A 14,203-nucleotide genomic window follows, 5' to 3' on the forward strand; every position below is an offset into this window, starting at 1 on the left:
CGTGACAATCTTTTAATTATTCAAAGACAATCATCATTTCTCCCCTTTGAAAGTCTTTTTTTTTTAGGCTAAGCATTCTAAGACCCATTCAACCAGTCTTCTTCTAGCATGTTCTCCAGGCCCTTTACCATCCTATTTGCTCTCCTCTAGACTTTCTCCAGCTTATTAATGTCCTTCCTGAAAAGTGAAACACAGAACTGAACACAGTATTCTAGATGTGGTCTGACCAGGGCCAAATACAGAATCACTACCACATTCTCAGCCTGGGATAATTATGCTTCTTTTAATTCAGCCTAAGATCACATATGTATTGAGTTTATAACCCATTAAATCCTGAAGACTGCTTTTAGATGCACTGTTGCCAACCCTCCTCCATCTTGCACTTGCAAAGTTGATATTTTGAAGCCTAGTGTAAGATTTTACAAGATCCCTGTTAGATTCTGCCCTATTAAATTCAGCTGAATGTGCCAAGTACATTTACTGTATTTCTGTTACATTTTGCTTTTTTGATTTGGCCAAATGTTCTAGCCTGTAAAGACCTTTCTGGATACTGTTATCCAGTGTGTTAGCCAACCTCTCAGCATTATGTCAACTGTACATTTAAGAAATATGCTATTTATATGCTTATCCAAGTAAGTGATACAAATGCTGATCCCTGGGCCAAGCACAGATCCCTGGGGCATACCATTAGAAAGATCTGAGTTATCATCAAAGCATTGATGGCTACTGTTTAAATGTTCCTATTTAATTTGCTCTGAATCCACCTAATTATATTATTTTCTGGCCCACACCTCACTCTCTTTCTCACAAGAAGAGCACGAGAGACTTTTAAAAATATTTCCTAAAAACTAAGTAAAGTGTATCAACAACGTTTCCTTGATCTACTAGTCTGCAGCAGCAATCCCGTCCAAAAAAAAAAAAAAAAAGGAAATTAGGTTTTTTGACAAAGCCATGCTGGCTTCCTTTTCTAGATGTTTAACTATTGTTTTAATAATGCACTTTAGAATTTTTTTGGAAATCAGAGTCAAGTTTTCAGGGCTCTAGTTTACAAATTCCATTCTCTTCCCCTTTTTTTTTTTTTTTGAAAATTAGGATGTTTGCCATTCTCTAGTTTTGCCATGTTGCTGCTATTGTCCACAATCTTTCTAAGACCACTGACAATGGTTCAGCAATCACATTACAATTTTTTTCAATACCATGGGATATACAAGGTGATAAATTGGTGTTTGCACTTACAAAAGTGCTATAAGGAGACTGAATCAATGGTTAACTCAGAGGAATTTCTCTTTATAAGTCACTACATATCTAGGTGGGTGGGGAACATTTTGGGGACGGTAAAGGAGACTTGCTGACTTCCACTCCCAACTCACCTTGATGGTTGCTTGATCAGACTAGTTCTTATGCTACCATTAGAAAAAAAAATGATGCAACGTCTTTTGTGTGGTTCTCTAGTTTATTAGGCCTATTTCACAGTGCAGCAGCTTCTTTTGTATCCATTAGAAGTTTCCCTGTAATATTTGGGTTTGGGTCCTTGGGTCCACTCTATGTATAAAACTAAAGTAGAATGAAAGAGATACAAAAATAGTTTGGAGACCTGGGCTGTAGTCCCAATTCTGCCACTCACCAACTATATGACTTTGGCAAGCAATTGGGCCTAAGTTTCCTTATTTGTAAAAAGGGGAGAGGGGTTAGAAGAGAAAATCTCCAAGAGCCCTTTTGACTCTGACATACTATTATTTCATTCTCTTCCATTCCTTTTATTAAACAACTATCCTGTGCAATCTAACTAGGCATTCTAAGAGGTCTGGATAGGGTTTTTGTGAATAAGTATGATGATACTTTCTTGGAATTAAGAGTTTGGAAATTTCACATAAAGTAGGGTGAGTCTAGTAGCACTAGAAGACAGAGTACTTAGCTCTGAGTTCAAGCTCTGCCATTAGTCCATTGTGTGATGCAGGGCAAGTCAATTCTCCTCTCTGGGCCTCAGTTTTTCCTGCTATACAATGAAGTGGTTAGACCAGAGTGGCCTTTTGGCTCTGACATCTGTGATTCTACAGTTCAATTCAAGAAATATTTATTTAGTGTCTACCATGTGCAAGGACCTGTGCTAGGCAGCATGAGAATCATCACTAAATCATGAGATCATAGGTGTTAGGGATGGGAAGGAGCCTTTGATATCTTGGGGTATAACCTACTAATACCACAGAGGAAGAAGCTAATTCCCTGACAGGTTAAATCTACTGCTGAACGAGATACCAGCAGGTTAAGTGCAACTTCATCATTTTGCAGATGAGAAAATTCAGTCCTAGAAAAGTTATGTGGTCTGAACAAAGTCACATAGCTAGAAAGGAGAACTGGAAGATTTGATGACCTGGCTACCAGCTTTCTAAATTCTGTCATTTATTAATTCTTTCTAGTTCTGTATCTATGACCTTGTGATAAATCAATCAACAACTATTTAAGCACATACTATGTTGCCAGACACCATTAAGCATTTGGTGATACAAAGATAAAAGTGAAGCAGTTCCTGCCCTTGAGGAGCCTACATTGTAATAGGGAAGACAACATACAAAGCTGATAAAAGGTAACTTTGGATAGTGTGAGAATCAGGGTGCCACCCCCCTGCTAAGAAAGACATTGTGAGAACCAGGTAGCTCCACCCTGAGGAGAAAGCATGTGACCAGCCTCCAGGAACTGCCTGGTGTCTGGAAGTCTATTCATAGACCACCTGTAAGTCATGTCAATCAATGGACCAGCCAATTAGCTTGGAGCTGTGTGTGTGTGTGTGTGTGTGTGTGTGTGTGTGTGTGTGTGTGTGTGTGTGTGTGTGTAGGGACCATGCCTGGGTGGGCCCACAGGGGGCTTCCACTTGAGAGAATGGGGATCAACTCTTTCTGTTGGAGGTAGAGATAGGAGCAGGAGGGGCAGTCAGCTAGGCTCTTTCTTTCTCCATGTGTTCTCTTTACTAACCCCTAATATACTTTAATAAATACTTAATGCCCAAAGATTGGTGCTATGAGTTTCTAATTTAAGGCACACATTAGATTTTTAGACATCACAGTTAGATTTTTAAACATCACAATGGGAAAGTTTGGGGAAGTAGCTTTTGAAAATTATGATTTGAGCTGAGTTCTGAAGGAAATCAGGTATTCCAAGAAATGTAAGTGAGGTGGGAGGGCATTTCAGGAATTGTGAACAGTCAGTGCAAAGGTAGAGAGATGGGAAATGAACTGTTATGTGTGAGGAACAACAAATAAGTCAAGATGACTGGGCTGTGGAGTACATGAAGTAATGCATAAGAAAACCAGAGAGGTAGGAAGGGACCAGATGCCAGAAAAGGGAGCTTATATTTGATCTTTAAGATAACAAGACAACAGTGGGGATTATTGGAAAAAGGTGACATAGTCAGACCTGCACTTTAGGAAAGCACTTTGGTCAATATGTGGAGGAGGAATGGAGTATAGAAATACTTGAGGCAGGGAGGCCAAATAGGAAGATATTGAGTTGAGGAAATAAAGGTTTGATTTAGGACTTTGGCTAGATGAGTAAAGAGAAGGAGAGATGTTATGGAGATAAAAATGGTAAGATTTGAAATATACATGAGATGAATGAGAATGAAGAGTTGAGGATAGGAACCTGGGCTTCAAGAAAGAAGAGAAAAAGGGGTTGGGGCTGACTAGAGGAAAAAAGGAAGCTTCTGAAATCAAATGAGAAGTTGAAGACACTTCTGAAAGTAACCTATTAGGAAAAAGTTGGATAGCAGTAGAAAGAGCCATTAATTGGAGTTTTAGAAGGCTGGGGTTCAAATTTAGGCTCTGCCACTTACCTAATATATTGCCTTAAGCACAGCATTCCTTCTCCTGTGCCTCAGTTTTTCTCTTGGTAAAGTGAGGGGATTAGAGAAAATTATTTCTAAGGGGCCTTCTAGATAGAACATTCTTTGATTTTTATCAGGTAGCCCTTTACAATCCAAAATGTCAGGGTTGTAAGAATAACAAGTCTAAGATGAGGGGTACTGAAGTATAACAGAGAGTCCTGGATAGAGTCTGGAAATCTGGGTGATACCATGGTTCTGCCACTTGTTAACTAAGTGACTTTGGGAAAGTCCTTTCTTCTCTTGGGACCTGTTTCCTCCTCTGAAAAGATGAGGCTATTAGACTAGTTGATCTCCAAGATTCTCTAGCTCTAGTTTCTTTGGATGTATATACTGTTTCTTGGTTTCGACCATTTCTGATAATGAAAGATGGCCGGTGGCAAATGATGAAAAGAGAATTGCATTTGGAGACAGGAAAAATGGGTTTGAATTCTGGCTCTGACACTTATCAGCTATATGAATATGTGCACACAGCCTTTCAACTTGTCATAAAAATGTGAGCAATTCTTTAGTCCCTTGCCCTTTCTGAACTTCATTGTCCTCATCTGTAAAATGCCTGGATCTCTATCTAAAGTTCCTTGCAGCTCTAACACTGTTAAGAGTCTATACTCAATTGTACAGTGCTTGGCAATTAGAAAGACAGGACATAAATCAACACTGTGGATAGATTTTTAAAAAAATCCATTGGCTGCTGAGAATATGATAATTGTATCCTACTTCTCTCAATTCCTAGCACTGGTAATAATAATAAATCACCTTTCTATTGGTGCAATCTGACTTCCAACCGAGCTGGGTAGGGAAGAGGAAACAATGTGTTGCATGATTCCTCAAGAACATGATTCTGAATTGGGGTGGCGATGGAGGTGGAAAATGTAGATCAGACTTTACTTGACTACATGAGTTAGTATAAGAGCTTTAGAGAGAAGAGATGTTCTTGCTTTGTGGTTCCCAGCTGTCTTGAAGACTGACTTGAGATATGTGCAGAAGGCCAGATTTTGAAAGATGGACATGTAGGCAAAGCTGGCTTCTCAACATGTCCTTGATCTTCAATTTGCTTCCCTAGAGACTTCTGGGAATTTCTCTTGGGTGAGAAAAGGCTCTCATTCTTAACTGGGAACAAAATCTCATCTTGCTGCCATCCAAGAAGTTCATTCACTTCTGTGCATTTTCTAATATATTCTAATCTGCAGAATTTGTCACATTTTTTTATCTGTTTAGATAAATGGGTTTCCTCAGTACTCACTTGTATTATGTACTTTTGGGTAAATAACATTTGGTGGGAAGGAGTCAAATGTGTGGGTGTAAGCTGGGATATCTTTTCCACTTAAGGGATAGAAACCATGGAAACTAGTAGCTTTTTCTTCTGAACCTAAAAAAAAACCCTAAATCAAACATGCAACTAGACCAGCAATATTTTGGGGGGTGGGGCAGATAGGTATTATTCCAGTCTGGTATCCCCCTCTTTCTCTCAAAGGATAACAAAGCAATCTACCCCATGGACCCTTCTCCTGTTTTCTTCCAAGCAGGAATCCTAGTTTCCCGTGGAGAGGGGCAGGCAGTTTTCCAGAGATATTTATCAATACCTCTCTGAGAGTCATTTAGACATTCTTTGTAGACATACCCATCATACACAGACAGCACACACCTAACATAAAGCTTTATAGTTATAAAGAGCTTTACATATGTTATCTTAGATCCTCACAATGTCCCTGGGAAGCAGAGAGTATCATTATCCACATTTTACAGATGAGAAAACTGAACTTTTGATGGAAAAATGATTTGGCCAAGGTTATCCAGCTACTAAATTGTGGAGTAAAAAACAGAAAGCCATTTCATACTAAAGGGCTATTTATGATTCTTTAGACTTCCCAGTGGTGTTTGCATTTGCTATAACCTCTCCAAAATAGTCTACTGTCACAGTCTGGATACGTCAGTTAAAAAAGTGTTTTATTTATACTATGGCTTGGGGAGAGGTTGATCAAATATCTATTTCTGTCCTAATAAACCTTAATATAGAATATCAAGAAAGAAAGCAAGATAATGATGAGTATCACAAGTTTCTTGGGATGGCCTTAGGAAGAATAGTTCATTGTGTTTAGGAAGAGGAACTGGGATTTACTAATCTGAATTTGCACTGGGACTTGTGACAAAGTGTTTTCTTTCTCTGTGAACCAGTCTTGCAAAATAATTGACACAAAAGAAAAACTAGAGAAGGAAGATGTGCCTGCTCCCTTATGCTTGAATAGAAGCTATTTTAAAGATGGAATCACTTTTTTAAACATTCTTTTTTTTCTGGTTAATTTTTATTTTTTTAATTTATTTTTTTCTCAATTACATGTAAACAAAAAAATTTTTAAACATTTAAAAAAATTTTGAGTTCCAAACTCCCTCCCACTCTCCCTGCCTTGAGAAGGCAAGCAATTTGACATACATATACATGTGCAGTCATGCAAAATATTTCCATATTAGCCATGTTGCAGAAAAAAAAAGACCAAACCAAACCAAACAAAACCCAAGAATGATAAAGTTTAAAAAGTATTCTTCAAGTCTGCATTCAGACTCCAACAATTCTTCCTTTAGAGGTAGATAGCACTTTTCATCATAAGTCCTTCAGAACTGTCTTAGATCACTGTATTGCTGAGAATAGCTAAGTCATTCACAGTTGATCATTATATAAAATTGTTGTTACTATGTTCAATGTTCTTGTTTTTCTGCTTGTTTCATTTTGCATCAATTCATGTAAGTCTTCCCAGGTTTTCCTGAAAGCATACTGCTCCTCATTTTTTATAGCATAATATTAGAAGGAATCACTCTTGTTGAGAAGAAAATACAAGGCCCTTGTTTCCATACTAGAATCAAGGACTACCAGAGCTGGAAGTGAACTCAAAGATCACCTCCTTCAATTTGTAGATAAGGAAACTGAGGCCTAGAGAGAGGAAAAGAACTTGTTCAAGGTAACAGTGAAGTTTGGACTGGAACTAATGCTTCTTATTTCCCAAGCCAGGGTTTCTTGCATCACTCCAAGCTGAGTCCCACCTCATTTTATGCAAATTTTTTTTGGAAACTCAAACTTAAATATAAGAGAATTTGCGTACATACACAGAACACAAAAATAGCACTCTATATGAAAGCATGAATCTCTATTTCATACCACTTGGATTATTTTTTAAGTATATAAGAAATTACATAGATTGCTTTCAAAACTTTCCTTCTAGATTCTCCTTCCTTCTGAACTTCCTTCTGTTTTCTTCTGTGCATTTTAACAAAAAGTTTCAATGACCCTTTCTTGGGCATCATTATTGTTAACTCTCCTTCTCCTTGTAATGCTACCTCCTTCCAAACTAAAAATAAAGAAAAAAAAAACCCTTTGTAACAAATAAGCACAGTAAGCAAAACAAATCCACACAGTAGTTATGTCCAAAAATGTATGTCTTTCTGTCCTTAAAGACCTGTCAACAGGGGGAGGCTAGGTGGCACAGTGGATAGAGCACCGGCCCTGGATTCAGGAGGACCTGAGTTCAATTCTGGCCTCAGACACTTGACACTTACTAGCTGTGTGACCCTGGGCAAGTCACTTAACCCCCATTGCCCTGCAAAAAAAAAAGACCCGTCAACATCTGTCAGGACCTTTATCATAGTCCTCAGGAATCATAGTTGGTTATTGCATTGATCAGAGTTCTTAAGTCTTTTAAATTTGTTTTTCTTTACAATGTTATTTTCCTTGTATAAAAATGATTTCTGAGTGTTGTTCACTACACTCGACATCAGTTCATATTAAACATAATTTTCTGTAATTCGGTCTTTTGTCATTTTTTACAATGCAATAATAATTCAGTTATGTTATGGGCCCATAGCACCCCAGAAGTTCTCTGGGGCACATCAAAGAGGCTTCTCCTTGAGAAACTAAACCAAAGGACAGACACACCTAAAGAGATAAGTGGAACCGGATTGGACTGAGCTAGTTTAGGGACCTCCACCCTTCATTCTAGTCTCCCTCAACCCTGGGGAGATAAGATTAGGTGTGGCTGCTTCCTTTGTGTCCTGAGGAGATGGCTTCAGAGATCTGCAGCCACCATTCACCCAATTCCTCCAGCCACCACTAGTGGGGGATGGTCCTCCTTCACTAAAGGAACTTTCCACAGTCAAATTGTCACCCCCATCAGTCCTCTATAAAAGTACCTGCTAGTCTCTTGCTCAAGGAGATTGGTATCTCAGAGCCATGCTCTGTGCCATGCATTCTCCCCATGAGAAGTCCAAGGACTTCTTTCATGGTTTCCCTTCCCTTCCCTTTCCCTTCCTCAGCTCCAAAATAAACTGCCATCTTATTCTAATTGCTTTTGTGTGCAAGAGGGTGTAATTCTTTAAAGAGGAATTCCTAGGAACCCCAAACCCCCTACCCCATTTTCCCCATGACAGTTACATTCATATACCACTATTTGGCTACCTCCAATTAATGGGCACCTTGATAGATTCTCATTTTTTCCTCTTTTAGTCCTTCCCTTCAGAATCAAGATTTTTTGTTTCTTTGCTTTTTGGCTTATTTTTATTCCCCTCTCATTATCCTTCCTTAACACTGTCTTGCATTTTCATTTGTTTCCCTATTGATCTTGATGTATTTCTACATAAAACTGTTAATGTGTGTGTTCAGTCATTTGTCCATTTCAGATAGGAGTGAGGTTCATCTGATGCCTGCTCCCCCTATTTCTTCCTCTACATTTGAACAGTCTTCTCATTCATCACAATAATTGAGAAATAGCCAGTTCCACTTTCTTCCTTCTCCTTTCTACATTAGTGTACTACTTTTCTTCTTCTTTCTCCTCTTAAAGCTCTCAGATGAGAACCACCCCACCCCACTGGGTCCTGTTTTTCTTATTTAACTCTCTCAATACCCTTTGAAGACATTAAAGTTTTGAAGAGATGTGTTTCTTTCCCCCCATTAGAATGTTGGCAGTACATCATCACACAGTTCCTTCCAATTCCTCAAATAAATTTGCCTTCTTAGCTTTCTCTTGAATCTTGTGTTTGCATTTCTGAGCTCCTGCTTAGTTCTGGTCTGTTGATCAGAAATACATGAGAATATTCTATCCCATTAAACTTACATCGCCAACCCATTGATTTTATACTCAGTTTTCTGGCTAAGTTATTCTTGGTTGTAAGCCTATATATTTTGCCTTTTGGAATAATGTGGAGCAATATCTCTCAATTTTAGTAGAAGCTGCTAGGTCTAATGTGATCCTGATTGTAATTCTTTGGTACTCAATATGCTCCCTGCCCCCGCCCCCCCCCCCAAAAAAAAAACCCTCAGATGCTTAGAGTATATTTTTCTTTTATGTGGGAACTCTGAATTTTGGCTATCACATTCCTAGTGTTATGGGTCCAGAGTACCCCAGAAGTTCTCTGGGGCACATCAAAGAATCTTCTTGAAAAACTAAACCAGAGGACAGACATGCCTAGAGAGATAAGTGGAACCAGATGGACTGAGCTAGCTCCTCAACCCCCACCCTTCATTCTAGTCTCCCTCAACCCTGGGGTGATAAGATTAGGTGTGGCTGCTTCCTTTGTGTCCTGAAGAGATGGCTTGAGAGATCTGCAGCCACCCCTCACCCAACTCCTCCAGCCACCACCAGCAGGAATGGTCCTCCCTCACTAGAGGAACTTTCCACAGTCAGATGGTCACCCCCCATCAGTCCTCTATAAAAGTACCTGCCAGTCTCCTGCTCAAGGAGGTTGGTATCTCAGAGCCACATGCTTTGTGTCATGCCTCTCTCCCCATGAGAAGTCCAAGGATTTCTCTTGGTTTCCCTTCCCCTCCCTTCTCTTCCTCAGCCCTAAATAAACTACCATCTTATTCTAACTGCTTTTGTGTGCAAGAGGGTGTAATTCTTTAAAGAGGAATTCCTAAGGACCCCAACCCCTACCCCTAACCCACTACCACATTTCCCCCATGACTCTTACTTTTGGCATTTTTCAGGAAGTGATCAGTGGATTTTTATCTTCATTTGGTCTTCTGGTTCAAATAGATCTTGGAAGTTTTCTTTTATGATTTCTTGAAATATAGTATCCAGACTTTTAGAAATCATGGTTTTCAGGAAGCATAATTATTTAATTTTCTCTCCTTGATCTGTTTTCAAGGTGAGTTGTTTTTGACAGCAGATCTTACATTTTCCTTTTTTAAAAATCTTTTTTATTCTAATTATTTCTTGCAGTACCACGAAGGCATTGATTTCTGGTCTGTTTTAGTTTTCAGGAAGTCCATTACTTTCGCAAATTTTAACATTTTCTCTTCTAAACTATTTTTTCTAATTCTTTCTCCTAGAGCTTTTATTTCATTTTTTAACTTCATTTTGTTCAAGGTATTTATGCAGTCTGTGGAAAATTCATTTTTTCCTTTGAGTCTCTGCTTGCATTTGTTATGAAGTTACTCTCTCCTTTGGGGGTGACATGGTTTTTGAGCCAACTAGCTAAAGGACATGTTGTAGGCCCAAAGTACCCCAGAAGTTTTCTGGGGTACATCAAGGAATCTTCTCCTTGAGAAACTAATCCAGAGGACAGATACACCTAGAGAGATAAGGGGAACCAGATTGGGACTGAGCTAACTTCAGGACCATCACCCTTCATTCTGATCTCCCTTACCCCTGGGGAGATAAATTTGGGTGTGGCTGTGGCCTTTGTGTCCTGAAAAGAGAGATGGCTTGAGAGATCTGTAGCCACCCCTCACCCAATTCCTCTAGCCACCACCAGTGGGGGATGGTCCTCCCTCACTAAAGGAACTTTCCACAGCCAAATGGTCACACCCCCATCAGTCCCCTATAAAAGTACCTACCAGCCTCCTGCTGGAGGAGATTGCTACCTCAGAGCCACATGCTTTGTGCCTTTCTCCCCAAGAGAAGTCCAAGGATTTCTCTTGGTTTCCCTTCCCTTTCCCCTCTCTATCCCTTCTCTTGCCCCTAAATAAACTACCATCTTATTCTAACTGCTTTTGTGTGTAAAAGGGTGTAATTCTTTAAAGAGGAATTCCTAAGAACCCCAACCCCTAACCCAAACCCTTACCCTATTTTCCACCATAACAGACACATCTAACAAATAAGGGAGGTAAGCCCATTAAGTGCAGCTGTTGCCTGATCAGCTCCAGGGGACAGAGATAACTCCAGAGGTCAGGATCACCACCCCTCACTCGAGCTTTCCCCACCCTCAAAGGGAACTTTCCATTGTCAGGTGGTCACCCCATATGTGCACCCTATCTACCATCTATAAAAGTTGTTGCCTTTCTTCTGTTAGAAGAGAAAAGTGTTTCAGAGAATTATGTCTCTAAACCATTTTCTCCCTTCGAGAGAAGTCTTTGACCTCTCTTGGTCACTTACTCTAGAGCCCAAATAAAATACTATTTTATTCTAATTGAATTGTGTGAGAGAGGGTATAATTCTTTAAAGAGTAATACCTAAGGACCCCCACCACCTATGTCCTCATGGCAAAGGGCACCTTTAAATTTGCAATAATATGATACTCTTTTCTTTGATTTACATTTCTCCTCTGTAGTTCCTGAATGAAGGCTCTCTGCCAGCCTCCTCTCCTTGCTCTACATTTTCGTAGGGGCAGTCAGACCTCCTTGGTTTTGCCCTTGATCTTGAGTTTCTATGCTGGCTCCAGATTTAGCCCCTCCCCCCCATCTTCTAGGCCTTCTCATGCATCTCAGGACAGAATGACAGCCCTAAGTGCCAGATGTGTTCTGGGCTATAGTCACTGCCATGCCCATACTGTTTCCTGCTATTTGCTAAGGGTCCAGTATGTGTTTACAAATGCCCTGAGGCTTTCTTGGGGGCCAAACACATTCCTCTGCTCTTGCTGTCTCTGGACAACAAGCCTTGCAGACTACATTTGCTGGCTGAAAGTCTATAAACTTGTTTGCATGGATTGGCATTATCTTTCCTGGTGGCCCCTTTTCCTGTTGCTACTAGCCTGCTGGCTAACTTTCTGTACAGTCCTAGGGTGGAGGAAAACACTTGCTATATTTTCTTATTGGATTTTTTATCCTTATTTAGCCTGGTGTGAATTTCAGGTTTCTGTTAGGGCTGGTGTAGGGTCATTTGTTTTCAGGCATCTGTCTTGGCCAGAAATCTCTATATACATTTCCACAACCAAACCTGGGGAATTAGAGCAGGTGCCTACAGAGATTCACTGGAGCTTTTCCCTTTCCATAAGAACCTGTGAGAAATGGAAATTTCTCACTTATATTTAATAACTAATTATTGTATTAGGACCAAGGATTTTCCTCTTTTCTATTTTGGCAACCAAATACCAACTAGTCTGGGAAATTACTTTTAGAGATTCCCCCAGGTCAAGATCTAATCAAACAGCAAAAGAAATTCTAAGTGTAGGCTGATGGGTATATTCCTGTTCATTGTGTTTGCTCAGCCAGGTCTGGGGAAGTGTTGATTCTCCCTATTATCAAGAAAGTTGATATGGAAATTGATGCCTCTTTGATCAGGATTTGAGTGACACAGGTCCTGTACCCTGGACCTTCATTTTAATTTAACCCACTCTTGTCCAAAAGGCATAAAAATCTAAAGAGGTGGGCATGTGGTCTTTTTGGCTACCAAGGAGACAGTGAGCCTATTTTTGTTGATTGCTTTCTAGATATAGTCAATAAAACTGGTTTTAGTTTGCCCAGAAACTTGATCTCTCAGAACATTTTTAATCATCACAAACTTAACATGGAGAGTCTTCATGAATATCTTTGAGGTCCACTGTCTGAGGCCCAGAGACAGCTTTATAAGATTTATATATTCTGCCACACTGTTAATTTGCGTGGCTATAGTAAAGAAGTCAAAGACCATCAACATGGCTGCTACTACCACGTCCAATTTGATGTTTTTATTGTCCTTCCCCAGTACCCATTTTCATCTCTAAGTTGAGTCTTAATGTATTTGGAAGAAGAAGAATCTCTCCTATAGCTGCTGCTCTAAGAAAAACAGATTGGCATAATGGAAAGAGCTACGAGTTTGGAAGCAAAAGACCTGCATTTGAATCGTGGCTTTGCTAACAACTACCTATCTCAGCTTGGCCAAGTTAACTTCTTAAGTTCCTTCTAACTCTTAATCTAATGAACTATAAAATACTATAATGAAGACAGTTCCTGAACTTTGTATACTTTGACGATGATTGTAAAATGACCATGGACTAAATTGTGTAGTAACAAGTATTACCAAGACTCCAGATACTGTAGAAGCATTATGCCTCTGAACTCTGTCCATAAAAATCTGCCAAAGTCTGACTCAATGATTAGCTGTTTTGAAGACTGTTGGTAATACCAAAGGGGTCAATCATAAATAGGCTATCAATTTGTCATGGGGTGCAGCGCACCCCAGAAGTTCTCTGGAGCACATCAAGGAACCTTCTCCTTGAGACACTAAACCAGAGGACAGATAACTCCTAGAGAGATAAGCTGGACCAAATCAGACTGAGCTAGCTTAGGATTCCTACCCTTCATTCTGGTCTCCCTTACCCTGGGGAGATAAACTTGGGTGTGGCTGCGGCCTTTGCGTTAGGAAGAGGGATCCATAGCCACCCCTCACCCAATTCCCCCAGCTACCACCAGTGGGGGATGGTCCTCTCTCACTAAAGGAACTTTTCACGCACAGATGGTCCACCCCCATCAGTCCTCTATAAAAGTACCTTCCAGTCTCCTGTTTGAGGAGATTTGGTACCTCTGAGCCATGTGCTTTATGCCAATCTCCCCATGAAAAGTCCAAGGATTTCTTTCATGGTTTCCCTCCCCCAACCCTTCCCTTCCCTTGCTCCTAAATAAACTATCAACTTATTCTAACTACTTTTGTGTGCAAGAGGGTGTAATTCTTTAAAGAGGAATTCCTAAGAACCCCAACCCCTAACCTAACCTGTACTCCATTTCCCCCATTACATATTCAACATGATCAAAATGTCTATACTTGATGCTATAATTGGCAAAAAGTTTTAACTTCATTTTACTACACAGTCCTTCCAGAAGAGTACTTACAGAATTACAACTGTGAGATGAAAGCAAAATTAACATTTTGGAAGCTGGATCCCAAAATAGGCAAGGTTCTGTTTGTTTTTATAACTTGTGAGGACAAACAATGCCATATTGGACATTCAACTAACCAATGAGGAGAGTGCCTAGATGACAAGGAATATGAGGGTTGGGAAGACCTAGGCTGTCTGATTATAGGCAAGTCACTTAAAACTGTCAGTGTTCTAAGCAAGGATAAGTTACAGAGAGGCTACCGATCCTCACTGGTGGAGGGATCTTCAACAACTGGAATTCCCCACATAGATGAAATCACATATTTCTAC

The sequence above is a fragment of the Dromiciops gliroides genome, chromosome 2 (genome assembly GCF_019393635.1).
Source record: "Dromiciops gliroides isolate mDroGli1 chromosome 2, mDroGli1.pri, whole genome shotgun sequence".
NCBI classification, from domain to species: Eukaryota; Metazoa; Chordata; class Mammalia; order Microbiotheria; family Microbiotheriidae; genus Dromiciops; species Dromiciops gliroides.